This window comes from Vicugna pacos, chromosome 4, assembly GCF_048564905.1.
Source record: "Vicugna pacos chromosome 4, VicPac4, whole genome shotgun sequence".
Classification (NCBI taxonomy): Eukaryota; Metazoa; Chordata; class Mammalia; order Artiodactyla; family Camelidae; genus Vicugna; species Vicugna pacos.
Genome location: NC_132990.1, coordinates 33,572,656 through 33,590,960, shown reverse-complemented (window position 1 = coordinate 33,590,960; position 18,305 = coordinate 33,572,656). Strand labels below are relative to the sequence as shown.

General features: G+C 35.6%; 1 protein-coding gene across 15 annotated transcripts in view; it reads right to left on the bottom strand.

Moving 5' to 3' along the window:
- RFX3 (regulatory factor X3) overlaps positions 1 to 18,305 on the bottom strand; it is a 280,535-nt gene that overhangs the window by 223,866 nt on the left and 38,364 nt on the right. For 6 of the 15 annotated variants that reach the window (XM_072959527.1, XM_072959536.1, XM_072959531.1 and 3 more), the window contains exon 2: positions 17,295 to 17,362. The exons of 6 other annotated variants lie outside the window; for them this stretch is intronic. The gene's annotated coding sequence lies outside the window, so the exon portion shown is untranslated. Of the gene's footprint in view, positions 1 to 16,412; positions 16,478 to 17,294; positions 17,363 to 18,305 lie in introns of those variants that run through there. 3 more of the 15 variants (XM_072959532.1, XM_072959538.1, XM_072959529.1) reach the window with 3 other exon arrangements.

Genomic DNA, 18,305 nt, shown 5'->3' with positions numbered 1-18,305 from the left:
CATACCTGGGAGATATTCTGCATTTGGCTCACAATAAGTGGAATATTGCAATAAAGTGAGTCATAGGGATTTTTGGTTTTCCAATGCATGTAGAAGTTACATTTATACTCTAGTCTATTAAGTGCAATAGCATTAAGTCTAAAAAATGTATATACCTTAATTTAAAGATTTTATTGCTAAAAAACAACTATCATCTGAGCCTTTGGTGAGTCAAAACTTTTTGCAATAGTAACATCAAATCACCATAACAAATATAATAATGAAAAACCTTGAAATATTGGAAGAATTACCAAAATGTGCCAAAAAGACAAGAAGTGAGCAAATACTGTTGGAAAAATGGCACCAACAGACTTACTTGATGCAGGGTTGCCCCAAACCTTCAATTTGTAAAAAAAAACTGCAGTATCTGAAATGCACAATAAAGCAAAGCACAATAAAAGGAGGTATGCCTGTACTATGGAACATTATTCAGCCTTGAAAAAAGACTGAAGTCCTCATATGCTACAACGTGGATCAGCCCTGAGGACACTATGCTAAGTGAAATAAGACAGTAACGAACACACAAACACTGTGAGACTCTACTTCTATGAGGTATCTAAGACAGTAAATGTCTTAACAACAGGTGGAATGGTGGTCAACAGAGGCTGAGGGCAGAGGAAAAGGGGGAGTCATTCTTCATCAGGTGTAAAGCTTCAGTTGTGCAAGCTAAAAAATTCTACAGCCCTGTTGCACAACAATGCGCATTTAGTTAACACCATGCACTTTAAAATGGTTAATCTGGTTAAAGAAAAAAAACCTAGGAATAAAAATGTCTTGAAAACTCTGATAAGGTTATAGAAAAATTACTGAAAAGGTTCACTGTAATTGCTTAAGCAGCAAAATAATCTCACAAGAGTAGATTCCATTTTAATCATTACAACCATCCCTTAATAACACTAATTTCGGTAAAATTCTAGGAATCTATGACTTAAATTTGTTATTTATAGTAGAAAGGAGGTAAGTCATATCAGAATTACTTGCAGGACTTTAAAAATATTCCTTAGCCTCACCCAGAGAGGTGCTCCCAGCTGAGAGAGCCATCATTACTGATGCCACTGTGCTATGTTCTCCAACTGTGCTGGGACTGAAGACAGATTGAGAATTGCATTTTTAAATGATAGTTTAAATCAGTAGTAAGAAAATTCAATGTAATCACTTTTCCTATAACAAGGAAATTACATACATTGTTTGATATAATTAAACTTTCTTCACACTATAAAGTTAAACATGGGTTTTATTTTCTGAAGGCATATGTAAGGCATTATAAATGTGGTATCTTTAAACTGCGACGAACAATCCTTGCTATGAGATCACATCTTCATTTGTGCTGGGCACCCACGGAGAACAGAATCAACAGTATGTGGGAAACGCAGGGAGAAATACCTCTCAGGACTTCTGAAATACTCTGTGCAGAACATTGCTCTTTGCCAGCCCTTTCCTGTGTCTATTTTTCTCCAGATGCCTTTTTCCTTTGATCTCCTCTATTCTCCAAAGCACTTTTTCTCATCTTTTTTTTTTCCATATTAAGAAGAAGGGGAAGAACTAAATTTTCCATACCCAAACTTCCAGAAACAAAATAAAGAGTATCTCTCATTTCCATACTTTGCTGTTTCATCTCCAGGAAAACAAAAGCTACATTTTAAGAAACTAGGGTTAATGGAATCTTTTCACAATGACTTAACTTTAGTGTATTTTCCTTATACTACATTTTAAAAACCTATTGATAAGTATCTGATAGTATCATACCAGATACTACTAGGCATCATCAGATAGTACAGAAAAGTATCTGGTACTATCATAAAATTAAGCCCCTAAAGAGGATCCACTGACCAATATTTTTTACTGATAACATTTCCTTAGACTACATAAATACATTCTTTAACACAAAAATCACACATTGTAACTTCTACTCTGTAAGAGTATATTGGACCTCTGAAACATCTTTTCTTTCTTATTTCCTGCCTTCTTTTGTGTTAAACAGATATTTTCTGGTATACCTTTTTCATTCCCTCGTTATTTCTTTCACTATAATTTTTTGAGTTAGTTTCTGAGTAGGTTGGTCTGGAAATTTACAATTAGCATTTTAATTTAAAACATTCTACTCTGGATTAATACTAACTTAGTATTAATAATAATTAAAACTTTCCCCCAATATACCTCTGTGCCTTTTCCTCCCTTTTTACTATCATTGTTAAACAAACTACATCTCTTTATGTGATAAACCCACAGTTTTATTATTACTGCTTTACGCAGTTGTTTTTTGAAATAGAAAAAGTTACAAAGAAAAATGCATTTATTTGTATGTCTTTCATAATACCTATGCAGTTATCTTTATCATTGTCCTTTATTTCTTCATACAGGTTCGAGTTTACTACCTCGTGTCTTTTTGTTTCAACTTGAATGACTTCCTTTAACATTTCTATAGGGTAGGTCTGCTAGCAACAGAGTCTCTCAGTTTTTGTTTATTTGCAAATGTCTTATTTTCTCCTTCAACTCTGAAGGAGAGTTTAGCTAAAAACAGAATTCCTGGTTGACAGTTTCCTTCCTTTGACACGCTGAAAATGGAAAATGTCTTCCAGTGTCCATGGCTCCTGATAAGAAGTGAACTATCAATCTTGCTGAGGATTCCTTTTATATGACAAATTATTTTTCTCTTATGGCTTTTAGGATTTCTCTTCCACTTTTGTAAAGTTGACTACTATATCTAGGATTTGACTGTGATGGGTATATTCTACTTAAAGTTTCTTTAATGTGCAAATTAATATTTTTTCTGCAAGTTTGGGAAGTTTTCTGTCATTATTTATTTATTTATTTATTTATTTATTTATTTTCTGTTGTTCTTCTGGGACTCCCATCATGTGTGTGGTGGTACATTTAGCGGTGTCCCATAGGTCTCTTGAAGTTCTGTTCATTTTCATTTTCTTCCTACTCCTCACAATGGATAATCTCCACTGAGATACCTTCAAGCTAATACTTTCTTCTACTAACTCTTATCTATTATTGAGCCTCTTTAGTAAATTTTTTATTTCAGTTATCATACTTTTAATAAAACTCTAGAATTTCTATATAGTCCTCTTTAAATAATTTCTATGCTTACTGATACTCTCTTTGATAAGATATCAATGTCATATTTTAATTCTTTAGACACAGTTTCAGTTAGTTCTTTAAATAAGTTTATAAAGCTGACTTCAAGTCTTTGTCTATTAAGTCTAAATCTGGGCTCCCAGGGGTACACTTTTTTGTTGGTGGTTGTTTTTTTTTTTTTAACTTTTTTTTCCTGTGTACATAGCATACTTTCCTATTTCTTGCAAAAATCGTATTTTTTTGTGTTGAAAACTGGACACTTTAGATAACATATTTTAACAATTCTGGTGTTAGAATCCTCCACACTGCCCCACCAAGATTTTTATCACTAGTTTTGTTGTTCTTTTTCTTGGTGCTGCTTCTTTGTTTAGCACTTTCGTGAACAAATTTGTATCCCCTGCATTATGTGGCCACTGAGTATTATTCCAGATTTTTTTAAGTTCTTGTTTTTATTTTTAAGCCTGCCTTCCTAAGAATCATACCTAGATCAGAATATAGTTTAGTGGTCAACCAACGATTGGTCAGATTTCCTTAAATGCCCTGAATATATGTCTGTCACCCTTTGCCAAAAGAATTTGTGAGAAGCCAAATCTTCAAACTTCAGGCAGCTTATAAAACAGCCCCAGCTTTCACTTCCTGCTCGCCCAGAGCCGCAAGATGAGCCAGAGGTGATTGTCTCCTTTCCCAGGTCCTCGCTGGGCATATGCACAGCCTTGCACAGCCTGCAAACTTTTAGATATCCAGGAATATGTTGGAGCTTTTCAAGGTTCCCTGTGGTTGGCTAATCCTCCAGGATTTTCTTTTAAATTCCTGGCCAGGCTCTTGTTTGCCCCAAGTGAAATCACTGCCTTAAGCTGTGGGGATGTTGCCAACCGTTGCTATTGTTTCAGCAAAGCCCTGGGGGTAGGCCTTTTCTTCCCCCAACTGAGCTGAGCTCTGAGTCAAATCAACAGCCAACCACTCTCTGAGAATTGAGTTTCCCCACGGAGCTGCAAGTTTGGACAAAATATGAACTGTACTCTAGGGATGGTGCCTTTAATGGATCTCCAAAAGTGGTCACATCTCTCCACTGCCTGAAATACTGCCAGCTTCTGCTATACCACAAAGCTGGGGAAGGAGGGAAGATGGATGTGGCCACAAGTTAAAATGTCACAGACTCCAACGTCTTCCCAAGGTTCAGTAGTTTTCTCTTGGACATACAGTTTTCAGGTCATTCTCTGGCTTTGGTCAACTGCCAGGTTTCTGAAATGGTTGATTTTCACTGTTTTGCCTATATTTTCCTTGTTTTAGAGGGAGAGGGTGTATACTGAGGCCCTCACTCCAGCAATCTGGAAGCCAATCAAGCTCTGTAGTATTTTTAATTTATCTTCATATATACTTTAAAATAAAAAAAGCGTTTTAACAACAAAGTTGTTTTTAAAAAATTATACTTATAAATTTTTAGATCACTGATTCTTACCATTAGTAGAAACTTACAAAACATTTTACAATTTTTTATTTTTATAATTTTATAATAAAATTATAAAACTACTTAAAATTTCTAACTTTTAGTTATAAAAATGCAATATTTATAGTTAAATAGGAAGAAATTGATCTGTGAGAGGGAAAAATAAGGAAAACTGCATGAGTCATGTCTCACTGTATTACATCTTTCCTGTTGAGTAACATGTGAATGATCAGAAATAAAGGTGATTCCTCATCTTAGTTACTCTCTTAACCCCAAAAGGCCTCTCAAGTCTTTTCTGGACAGCAGAAATAAGTTCAAGTGAGAAAGACAGACTACTCCACCTTGTCTTAGTTGGTTGACCTAGGCCAAATCTAATTCAACTCTGACAGTGATAAAAAGAGCCATAAAAGACTGGGACTAGGAAATTCATTAGAGAAGACGAATGAGAGACCTGAACACAGGGAGCAACCCCACCTCCTGAGATTCCTCTGAAGGGACTCAGCACAGACACACTGGGCTTACTTCAGGTTTACCCAAGTATCAGCCAAACCTGCGCAGTTAAGGAACAGCAAGATGAGATTCTGGAAAGGAGAACAGTTATTCATTACTATTATCTCTCTTCAGCACTGCCTGACATTGGCAAACCAGAGAAAGGCCAAAACTGTCAAAACAGGCCAAGAAAGGTAAACACCCTTTAGCAAGACTTTTGTTTTCAAGAACACTGTCATGCTTCTCTGGCTTTTCTACTGTTGTGTAACAAACCACCCCAAAACTTACTGCACAAAAAAACAAAACAAAACAAAACACAAAAACACAACCATTTTATTTGCCCTTAATTCTGCAATCTGGGCTGAGCTCAACTAGGTAGTTCTGCTCAGCTTGCCGGTGGTCACTCACACAATTGCTTTTACCTGGCGGGTAGGAACTGGACTCAGTTAGAATATTAGGATTAGAGTGGCTGGGCTTCTGTCTCCACATAATCTCCACGTAATCTCAGAGTCAGTCTCCCTGTCTCTCTGTCTCTATCTCTGTCTCTGTCTCTGTGTCTCTGTCTCTCTCTCCCTCCATGAGGCCTCATTTCCACATGGTGTCTCTATGAAGGTAGACAGATTTCTGACATAATGGTTCGGGTCCCCCAAAAACATAAAAGCAAAAGCAATCTGGCCTTCTTAAGGCTTATGCCCAGACTTCAAAAGCTCTAAGTCTGCTGCATTCTGTTTGATAAATAAGCTACAGACCCAGTCCGGATTGAAAGGAAAGGGACTTCACAAGGGTATGAACACCCAGGGGTATGGTTCACTGTAACCTCCATCAACACAACAGACTACCAAAACATTAAAGCCAATGCTCAGATGACTAGAATAGGAGCAACAAGAAACTATAAAATGACTAAAGCTAGCTAAATTAAGACTGAGCAATTATAGTCAGATTCTATTTTCTGTTCCTTCCCATTCTGAGAGCTGATCTAGGTTCAGTGAGAATCTTAATTATAGGTGGAAGGAAGTATAAACCTGATTAACCACTTATAAACCATATGACCTTGGACAAGTCTCTTTCCAAGCCTCAGCTCCTCAACTGTAAAATTATACAGGCTCTGTTTATCTTACAGAAAGGCTGTACAGAGCAAATAAAACAAGAAATGACAAAGAGCTCTGAAAACAAAACTGCTATACAAATATAAAAAAGTATTACTTATCTGACAGGATCCTAAGTACAGTCAACCTAGCTTGGCTCCATTCTATTAATAAAACTATAATAATCATAGTTAATTACCCCATATGCTAAACTACTTCCACAGTAATGATATTATATATAATAATAGGCTAAAATTATATTATGTTTTATTACTATCAAGAATTAAAAACACTAACTATAATTTATCATTGACTAATCAGGTGATGCTAGATACTTCAGGTAAACTATAACTAGCCCTTACAATAACTCAACAAAGTAGTTATTATCTCTCTTTTACAAAAAAATAAACTGAGTCAAGAAATTGTCTAGAGGTCACACAGCTAGTAAGTGAAAAATTCATTATGAATGTTTAATGCATAGTAGGCAGTTGATAAATATTCATCATTATCTCAATTAAAGAAAAATAAACAAAGACAGGACTATGGCTTAAAGTAAGTCTTTCAACCGCGTCAAACTAACTCCCTCTCAAAACCCTTATTCTTATAATGCAGCCATTGAAACTGTAATCACAGCAAACATATCCAATTAACATGAGAAATTCATCACCTTCCTCATCTGCAAAATGATTTCCAATCTGAAAAGTATCTTCATTTTTGTAAACATCTAATCTTTAATCTGTCTACTGAGTCATGAGTTATAACGGTCACATTATAATCTAGGAATACCAATTGAAAAAAAGTGATACATTTACATACTAAAATATCTCTAAAACATAAAGACAATTATCAAATATAGTTAAATAGCAAAATACGTACAGTATGAATCACAAATAAAAATTCATATCCTTATATTATGAAGAATCTTGAAATTTAAAGAAGGAAGAAAACACTGCCCAATAGAGAAATGGTCTAAGGATATAAATACACAATCAACAAAAGAAATACAAATGGCTAAATACTTTTTTTTAATTGTCATTGGTTATCAAAGAAATGCCAATACAAGAGAGTTTTTTTCAACTATCAGAGTGACAAAAATACAAAAAAAAATTTACAAAGCTTGATCACACCTAATATCACAGAGCACACAAACAAATGAAACATTAAAGTGCTACTGTTGGAAGTATAAAATGGCATGACGTTTCTAGAGAGCAATTCGGTGGTTGATAAAAATACTGAACATGTACCCAGCCCTCTACCCAGCAATTCCATTCCTAAAAACTCAAATAAACAATTGGATGCTGCACAAAGATGTGCATACAATAATTAATCGTAAAACCAAAATACAGGATATCACCCTAAATGTCTAGCCAGAGAACTACTTAAGTAGATATATTCATACAATGCCAATAAAAATGCATAAAACGTTATCATGAAGATATGCATGTCGAAGTTAAAAAACAAATTGTATGACCCGATTTTTAAGAGGAAGTGCATATTTCTGTGTTTGTAAGGGAGAGTATACATATGTGACCAGAAGCACGCCCAAGAATACCAGAGTGAGCACATACGTGCTCATTAAGAAAAACCCTGAGAAGATGTGTTAGTAATCTTGTCAGCAGATGTGTTGTAAGCTTTGAGCAGAATGATAATTTTGCTCCCTTCTTGTACCTCTCTGTATTTTCTTAATGTTTTATACTAAGTATAAATAACCTTTGTAATCATAATACAATAAAATTAATTTCATTTAAAATAACATCAACTGTCATAAGCCTGAGGCTCTATAAACTTCCAAATGTTATTACTTTTGATATAAAATACTGATTAAAAGGCAGTTAATATGGCTACTGAAAACTTATTTTTATTCCTCTTTCAAATGACAAATTCAAATCATAAATCTTTCATAGCTGTCTCTACTTAAAATGACTTAAAATTTATAATTTTGTTAAAAATTTCACTTAAAAAATAAAAGCAAACTTATTTATCTATTTTATATATTGTAAACTGACTATACGTCAATAAAAATATATATATTTAAAAGTGAAAAAAAATAAAAGCGAAGCAGACAACGTTTAAGTGCTACAAAATATACTTAGCATAAATGTGCTATATTACATGTCTTTGAGAAATAACTTGTACATTTAAAATCCTAGAGACTTAGATTCTATTGCTCAAAAAATACAACATCATCTTGGTATATAAACTTGGGAGTTGATTAACTTATGCTCGTTATTTATAGTATAAGGAGAATTTTCAATTAGCCTCTGGTAAGGTTACCCACAGCTAATCTTGCTTTTCAGTTTAGTCACTGTACCCAGAGTGTAAGCAGTTTAGTTATTTACTTTGTAGATCTCTCAGCTCCATTTATTTGCATGAAGTCAGGATTCTAGAAAAAGAAATGCTTAAAATCAACTATTCAGCTTGCACAGTGGATGGACCAGTGGGCAGCTACTGTCCTCAGGGCTGAGTCTGAACAACACCGAGACAGACAACTACACTACATCTCACTTGGGGACTTTGGAAACCTTCGGGGTTATTTTGGTTGTCATAGTGACTGGGAGGGACAGTGGCTCTAATACCATCTTGGCCCACAGATGCTGAAACATACTGCAACACAGAACAACCCAGGAACTGTCCCATCCAGAAATGACAGCAGTGTCCCTGCTGAGACAGGGACCATGATTTTTTTGTTAAAAGTTGTATTTCTAGCCTACTACATAAATAATTATTTGTTGGAAAAAGTCAAAACAACAATTAATAGTGCTTAGTGAGATACAGATAATATAAAATAATGAGGACAAACAATGGAGAAACTAGACAGTTTCCTACGTTAACTCGAGACAGGCCTTTGCGGCTGGGTTCTAGTATACCTAGGGGAATTCTATGATCAGACACATCTATACCCAAAATAAGCAGAAAAGCTTAATAGTCCACACCCACATGCAAATCCTAAGGAGATCATCTTCCACTACAGCTATTCAGGTGTATGTCTCCCTCTGTTAGCAAAGACAAGTAATTATGTCAACTCAAGACATGCCAACTAAGCTCAGTCTTGCTTTCGCAACCGGGTGGCGAAAGAGTTTTGTGGTTTAACAGTATGGGCTCTCGTACAAGACAGCTGGGTTTAAATTTGGCTTTACTATGCATTACCTGAATAATTTACTTCGCATCTTAAAGTACCACCCAAATCTCGGTAATTTACTTAACATCTTCTAGCGTCAGTTTTCTCATCTATAAAATGGAATAATGAAACAGATTCACAACCCCCTATTCCAAGCCCTTGGATCAGATACGTCACGTGACTCAGAATTTTTCAAATTTTAGAAAGCAATGCCATACCTAAACGCTGCAGGTGGACACAGGGCGGCCGTCCATGATCATCCACATTGACAAGTCTGTGGCCAAACTAGTGAATGTTCCAAGAGCTGGATAAAGACCCGTGAGTGCCTCATCTCATTTAGTTCAGGCTCTACAGCTAAACTGGTATGGCCGCAAACTTAGGGAAACCGGCTACTTGCAGAGCCTTTTGAAATTCAGAAGTGAATATAAGGAATCATGGATCTGCCCTACTTACTTCCCGCAAAGAGACACCTTGAGGGTTGTGTGAGTGTATGTAAGTACGTACCCCAGTGCTCCTCACATAGGGAGTACTTAATAAATACTGGTCGTTTTTATAAAATGTTAACTAGCTCCTAAATGAGATAAAAGACTATGCAAGATAGCTGGGGGGTATAAGGGGTGGGGAGGGAAGGATGGGGTGAGTAGTGGCCAGAAAGGAACCTAAAACAATTATGCTAATTAAAGCAAAATGAGAGTTGACTGATCATAAACTGCAAGACAACAATACATCTGTCACACTGAACTTTTAAGTAAACATTTACTTCCTTTTGATAAAAAGGAGTTTCTTCAGAAATTAAAATCTGAAGACATTTAATATTTTCTGTTTCACATGTGGTTTCCTACTTACAACTCTGTATGACTTCTTTCTAAAAGTGGGTCTGATATTGAAGCTTTTCCTCAAGGTAAGATCAAAGCTGGTGTCTCCTTAATGTAAAAAAGCAATTAAGTTCTTGTCGACCACAACAAGAGACAGTAAAATTTGAGCAGTTAAACAGTAAATGCAAGAAGTATGTTGAACCTTATCTCCCACAGGACTGAAACTCAATTTGCCCCTTTACCTCTCCCCATTCTACTGATTTTCCAGACCCCTAAAGAAATATTAAGACCTATGGGGAAACGAAGGGAACTACAGGCATACCTTGTTTAATTGTGCTTTGCTTTACTGCACTTTGTAGGTATTTCGTTTTTTACAAATTGAAGGTTTGTGGCAGCCCTGTGTCAAGCAAGTCTATCAGTACCGTTTTTCCAACAGCATTTGCTTACTTGTGTCTCTGTCTCACATTTTGGTAATTCTTGCAGTATTTCAAAGTTTTTCTATCATTATTATATTTGTTATGGTATCTGTGATCAGTGATCTTTGATGTTACTGTCATCATTGTTTGGGGGCACCATGAACCACACCCATGTAAGATGGCAAACTTAATCAATAAACTTTGTGTGTGTTCTGACTGCTCCACCAACCTACTGTTCCCCCATCTTTCTCCCTCTCCTTGGGCCTCGCTATTCCCTGAGACACAACATTGAAATTAGGTGATTTAATAATCCTACAATGGCCTCTAAGTGTTCAAGTGAAAGGAAGAGTCGCACATTTCTCACTTTAAATCAAAAGCTAGACATGATTAAGTTTAGTGAGGAAGGCACGTGGAAAGCTGAAGACAGGCCGAACGCTCGGCCTCTTGCCCAGATAACCAAGATATAAATGCAAAGGAAAAGTTCTTGAAGGAAATTAAAAGTGCTACTCCAGGAAACCCACAAATGGTAAGAAAGTGAAACAGCTTTAATGGGAATATGGAGAAAGTCTGAGTGGTCTGGAGAGAAGATCAAAACAGCCAAAACATTCCTTTAAGCCAAAGCCTAACCCAGAGTAACTCTCCAATTCTATGAAGGCTGAGATATGAGGAAGCTGTAGACGAAAAGTCTGAAGCTAGCAGAGGTTGGTTCATGAGACGTAAGGAAAGAAGCCATCTCAGCAGTGTGAAAGTGAAAGGTGAACAAAGCAGCAAGTGCTGATGTAGAAGCTGCAGCAAGTGATCCAGAAGATCTAGCTAAGTAATTCATGAAGGTGCCACACTGAACAACAGATTTTCAATGTAGACAAAATAGCTTTGTATAGCTAGAAAGGACTTGTTTAGGTAGAAAGGAGAAGTCAATGCCTGGCTTCCAGGCTTCAGAGGACAGGCTGACTCTGTTGGTAGGGGCGAGCATAGCTGGTGACTTTAAGTTGAAGCCAATGCTCATTTACCATTCTGAAAATGCAACCCTTAAGACTTATGCTAAATCTACTCTCCTTGTGCTCTATAAATGGAGCAAAGCCTGGGTTGACAGCACATCTGTTTACAACATGGTTGACTGAATGTTTTAAGCCCACTGTTGAGAACTACTGCTCAGAAAGAGATTTCTTTCAAAATATTACTGCTCACTGACAATGCACCTAGTCACTCAAGAGCTCTGATGGAGATGTCCAACGAGATTAAGGTTGTTAACATAACGTCCATCCTGCAGCCCATGGATCAAAGAGTAAGTTCAACTTTCAAGTTTTATTATTTAAGAAATATATTTTGTAAGGCTATAGCTGCCATAGATAGTGATTCCTCTGACAGATCTTGGCAAAGTCCACTGAAAAGCTTCTGGAAAGTATTTACCCTTCTAGGTACCATTAAGCATATTCATGATTCATGGGAGAAGGTCAAAATATCAACACTGGCAGGAGTTTAGAATAAGCTGATTCCAGCTCTCATAGATAACTTTGAGGGGTTCAAGATTTCAGTGGGAGAAGTAACCGCAGATGTGGTGGGAACAGCACGAGAGTTAGAATTTTTAAGTGGAGCCTGGAGATGTGGCTGAATTGCTGCAATCTCATGGTAACACTTAAGTGGATGAGGAGTTACTTAGTATGGATGTGCAAAGAGGTTTCTTCAGATGGAATCTGCTCCTGGTAAAGATGCTGTGAAGATTGTTGAAATGACAACAAAAGACTTAGAATATTACATAAACTTGAAAAAGTGGCGGCAAGGTTTTGAAAGGATTGACTCCAACTCTGAAAGAAGTTTTACTGTGGATAAGATGCTATCAAATAGCCTTGCATGCTAGAGGGAAATCGTTTGTGAAAGGAAAAGTCAATCTCACTTTGCCTTATTTTAAGAAATTGCCATAACCAGTGCAACCTTTAGCACCCAGCACCCTGACCAGCAGCAGCCATCAACGTGAAGGCAAGACCCTCAGTACTCTACCAGCCAAAAGATTATGGCTCACTGAAGGCTCAGATAATGGCTAGTGTTTTTCAGCAATGCAGTGTTTTTTAATTAAGGTCTATACATTATTTTTTAGACATAATGTTACTGAACCTCACTAGACTATAGAATAAACATAACTTGTATATGCACTGGGAAAGCGAAAAATTTGTGTGACTCACTTTAGTGCAGGGATCTAGAACCGAACCTGCAGTATCTCCAAGATACGCTGTATCACTTATTAAGCACTGCTCTGTACCAAGAACTGGATTGTGTACCTCACATATAACCCTATTTAATTTTTACAAGGCTGCAAGGCAGCAGTTATTATCCTCATATTACATAAAGATACTGAATTAATAAGTGGGTGAACCATGATTTAACCTCAGGGTTTGACTAAGTCATTAACCCATTAGCTGTCTGTACTAAACCATCTTGGCAAAGGAAATAGCTTCATTCTCACATTCTTGACTAATGATTGCCTTCCTTTGTATTTTTGTCAAGTATGTTTAAGTTGTACATAATAATATGGAACTTATATTATCTCTCAGATTATGGGCATTTTAGTTCTTTCTATAATCCCGAATTTGAAATGTACTTACAATTTTTATCTTATCTCTGAAAAATAATATAAGGATTTACATAAACTACAGGTATCCTATTTAGTTATGAGAGAATATTCATATACATATTGCATTTCATTTCCAAGCAATAAGCACAATTATAATTAAAGAGCCTTCAGCATGGTAGAGACTTCAAGGATAAATCATGTATTTAGTTGAATAAATAACCATTCTGGTCTTAAAGATCTTTCTAGGGTATGAGCTCCCAAATATCCCTCTATTGCCACTAACTTTTAGGGAGTGTCTTCTTTATGACAAAGAAAAATCATCCTTTCTATAATTCAAGCTTATTCTCTTTGGTCTGGCTTTCACAGAGATAACTTAAGGCTCTAACACACCTGTCATTTTGCTCCTTTATTGATTTTAGCTGAAAGTTTGTAACAAAAAATAAAGAGAACTACAAATAAATTTTAAAATAGATTTTAAGGTCTTTCTTCTTCTCCTTGAAACTTTCCTCTCTCCTGTCAAGTACCCTTTTGCTGCCCTTTTCAGTGCCTCTCCAACTGTTCCCTGCCCAAAATGAACTGTGGAGAAAATAACTGAACATCATTAGTTTAGCACTCTAAACTAAGAGATCAGTGGCAAAGCTTAAGAAAAGTAATACTCCAGAAAAGAATGAAATTTTGCCATTTGCAACGATAGGGATGGTCTCAGAGGGTATTACACTAAGTGAAATAAGTCAGAGAGAGGAAGATAAAGTGATATCACTTATATGTGGAATGTAAAAAATAAAACTACGAGTGAATATAACAAAAAGGAGAGACACTCACAGATCTAGAGAACAAACTAGTGGTTATCAGTGGGGAGAGGGGAGGAGGGAGGGAAAAGAGAGGAGTAGGAGATTAAGAGGTACAAAGTATTACATAAAAAAATAAATAAGCTACAAAGATATACTGTACAACACAGGGAATACAGCCAATATTTTATAATAACTGTAAGTGAAGTATAACCTTAAAAAATTGTGAATCACTATGTTGTGTACCAGTAATTTAGATAATATTGTATGTCAACTATATCTCAATTTTTAAAAAATTTAAATAAAAAAAAGTACAAAACCGTTGACACATATTCAATGTGTAGAATGCTATGATTTGAGTCTAAACAATTACTCTTATCTTGAATTTGTGATTAACTTTTAACCATTATTAAATCTTATGATGTTTCTGTTGAACCACTGATGAAATTTATTGTCTATATGCAGATATGTAATTTCATTGATTGTTACAATACAGTAAGGCTTAAATGCATATTTGGGTAAGGTGAAAATGTATTTTAGAATCCATTATTATCAAACACTCTAGAATTCTATAATATGATGAGGGAATCATTCCTGGACACTATTAGCATTACTCATAAATGCTGCTATAGCCTAGAATGTTGAAGGCTCTATACACAGATAGTAGCTTATGAAAACTACTGTTAAAAATAAATATGCTTAGTAACTACCAGGCATGGGATTATTAAATACAAGCAATATTTTAAATTGTATAAAAATGATGATACTTAATGTCTCTTTATGACTGAGATATGATATGTTTAATATGGACAGTTTCTATTTTAATTTTTATATTTATATTTTAAAATTGTACTACTCCTTTAAAACCAACTATCAGTGGCCCTGATAAAAAGCTAGTAACTTGTGTATCCTGTACATTGTGCTCGGTACATATTCAGTAAATGTTAGTTGACAAGGAACGGAAGTAAGGAAGATGCCAACAGTCTAATTCTTGTTTCAAGATCCAAAATATCAGTTGGAAAAGAGATATATGGACTTGATTGTCACATAGAGAGATATAATTTGCTTCTCTAATTTATAGTCCTTGCACATGGTAAGAAAAGCAGTACAGAGCAGTGGCTTTGAAATCCTACTTCTAGTGAAATTCTAAGAGCCCCAATAGAGAGACAAAAATGGACCTGCTTTGCAGCCACCAACATTCCCCAAGGTGGCTCCTGAAGAACTGTTTTGATTAGAAAACATAATTTGAAAAGTACTAATACGGTGGATAGGAATACTGAAGTAAGAGTCACAAGATCTGGGTTCACATGTTAGATCTTCCACCTACTTGCTGTGTAACTGTTTTCAAAGGTGTTTCTTAACCTCTCTTGGTCTCAGTTTTCCCATCCACAGTATCACTGCATATAACTGACTAGTGGGAAAGTTAAATAAGATGCTACACGCACAAAGTAACTTTAAAAAGTGTAATCCATGATGTAAATGTAAGGTATGTTATAATTAATGTCCCATAGTCTATGCAGTAAGAAAAAACAAATATTTTCCTTCCCTACCACTCCCCTTCCCAAGACACCTTGTTTATTTCACATGTAACAAAGAAGTTTATCAAAATGAAAGGAAGTCCAAAGAAGTCCATCAGATTAAAAGGGAAACGTAAGAAGGATAGGCACATACAGACTTGTTTCCAGTGGCTTCTCAGGATAATTCAAGTGAAGCTCATCTCCCACTACTTTGCCAAGAGAAGAACTCCACCAAAATACCCATTGTTTTTTTTTTCCCCTCTGAACTATTTTAATAAACATTATTTGCAAGCACTTTTAACAGAAGTACACTATGGATGGAAACTTTTCTCCAGGTCCATACAAGCTTTCACAATTATTAGGTATGACTGTCCCTGTCAGACGCCCTCAGTCATGAAAAATGAATAAGGAAAACGACTATCAGAATCACGTGTTTGATACAGACAACTCAAATGGTTTAAGAAATATGATAAAGTTGCAATAGCTACTAAAAACTATCTGAGTTAGCACAAAGTCTTTTAGAATATACTACCAGTGATAAAGATTACAGCTCTTAAATTATAACTCCTATAACTAAATGCACAGTTTTTGTTATAAATCATGTTACAAAGGTCTTAGACACAAAACTATTTACTTTACCTTTCTTGCAACCTTATACCCACAAAATAATTTGAAAAATGTATAGGGAGATTTTTGGTATACCCTGTAGTAGGTGGTCTTTTGTAAAACCACAGGTATGAAATGGAGAAAATAGCTCCAGCTTATTTCTTGAGTCTTGGTTAAGTCTCTTAACCAGAAGATCATGTGATTATCTTCCCACAGAACCTGAAGGCTGAAGAAATGTTTAAAACAGCAATGTTTTATCATCTTGAATGGGCTGCATGTCAGTTGTATTTCAACTAAGTGAAAAGATGAGGAAGTAATTTGGGTTCAAACATAATCTCAAAGACCAATGATGATGAACAGCGTACATATACTCAGACTTCATGCTACCCCTCTGGCGCCCCTCCCACCACCCTCCCACTGCCAGCTCTGCTCTTTTCACCTTTCTGAATGCCAGTGGAAAAGCTCGCTTTATAGTACTGTAATAGTAGAAGCAGAAGTTCACACACCAAACTACTGCACCTTCTTACATAACCAACCCATTATTGAGCAGGGCAATTATGACATCAGAAGTACGTTAGCCAAGTATTCTACCAAATAGTTAATACCCACGGATCCTCATGTTATATGTCATTGGCTGGAATTATAAGGATAGCTGCTCTACACTTTACTATCTCTAGTATGAATTTACTATAGTACAGGCTTGATGCTTGGTCATCTGTGAAACAACTATGGAAATGAATACAGCATATGAAATTAGCTGGGTGCCATTTTAGAATGCCAAACCCAGGCAACACCCAAGGGTGCCAAATGGACGGGAAAAGACTAACACGAATCTCCTACTTGTATTCTCATTAGACCACCCTGCGTAGTGCCTAGAAATTCACATCACAGGAGCCTCGGTGCTCTTTCTCACTATTTACCCTATCGACTGGTTTGCTAGCTGGTGGTACCTTTCAGTGTAGCTCGTCTTTAATCCTAGCTGGGGCAAGCTGGGGAGGTGGCTGCGACGGAGTAGTTCTCTTGTGGTTCCCCACAGAGAGCTAAGCTACCCAAAGCATTTAAAAATAGAAACTGTAACCACATAATGTAAAGGACAGTTCTAATACTGTTTTGTCTTAAATATATAAAAGTACTGAAAGAAAATAAAGCTCCTTCTATATAGCTACTGTCAACCATCAAGAAAGAAAAAACCTATCTCAAAATCCCATATTAAAAAAAAGTACTGAAAAAATTCAGACATGATACCCCATATTTGACATATCAAAGGACTATGTTTTGTGTACATTTAGTTCATAATTTATAGAGAACACGGATCAATTACCTCATATTCTTTCCATGAGCCAAACTCAATGTATTTTCTACCATAAAATGCCAGAATGACCAAGTGGCCTAAAATATTAAAAGCAAGAAAAATTAGGTTAATATTAAAAATTAATTCTTTGATATCTAGAAGCTATATGATTATCTTAAATTATTAAATTTGTGGATAAATACTAATTGCTATACAAATGAATTATCTTTAAAATATTCCTTTGCATGACTGTACCTGTATTTTTTAAAGTTTCTTAATTTAACCAAAAAAGATACTGCTTTGCTTTACAGAAAAGGAGAGAGAACTTTTGTTTTTCAAAAAATTAGAATTCAAGCAAACCTGTTAATCTAATAATCAGGAAAAATATAAGTGAGGGAAAATAACGAAGAGAAGAATTCTTTGAAACTGTGCTTTTAAATTGTGAAGATGAGAGACCAAACAATTCTGAAAGCAACCTGCTAACTTCTTGTATATGGAGAAGCAAAAGGGAGAATGGATTAGCAGTTGACATACCTTCGCTCATTCCTTAAAAATAATTAAATAAGATTTATTTCTCAGAAATAAGCAAAAACAAAACATAAACAGGTTACAACCTGGAGAAAATTAATAGGATATGCATGATTATTCAGTTTTAAGGAAGAAATTTTAGAAAGAAATCCTTGGTTCCGACGGGAATGGGCAAGGCTAATTCCAAACTAACGATTTTTATCGGCTAATAAAGCAGGTTTAGAATAACACTGATATACAAAAATGCACTTAAGTATACTGTTTCTATATGTTCATACCTTTTTTGCCCTAAATTTGGCCCAAGATATCAAAAGATCAATTTAGTACAAAGTACTCTAATCATTTAGTCACCTATAAACAGCATCCTAGCTGCCTGGCATGATTTAGTTTTGTTTGTTTTCTTTTTTTCTTTAACGGTAAAGGGAACATTAAGTGACAGTTGCCATAAATTTTTATGTCGGTCCATTAAACTTAGAAAAATAACAAAGCAAACAGGTACAGCTGAGTATATAT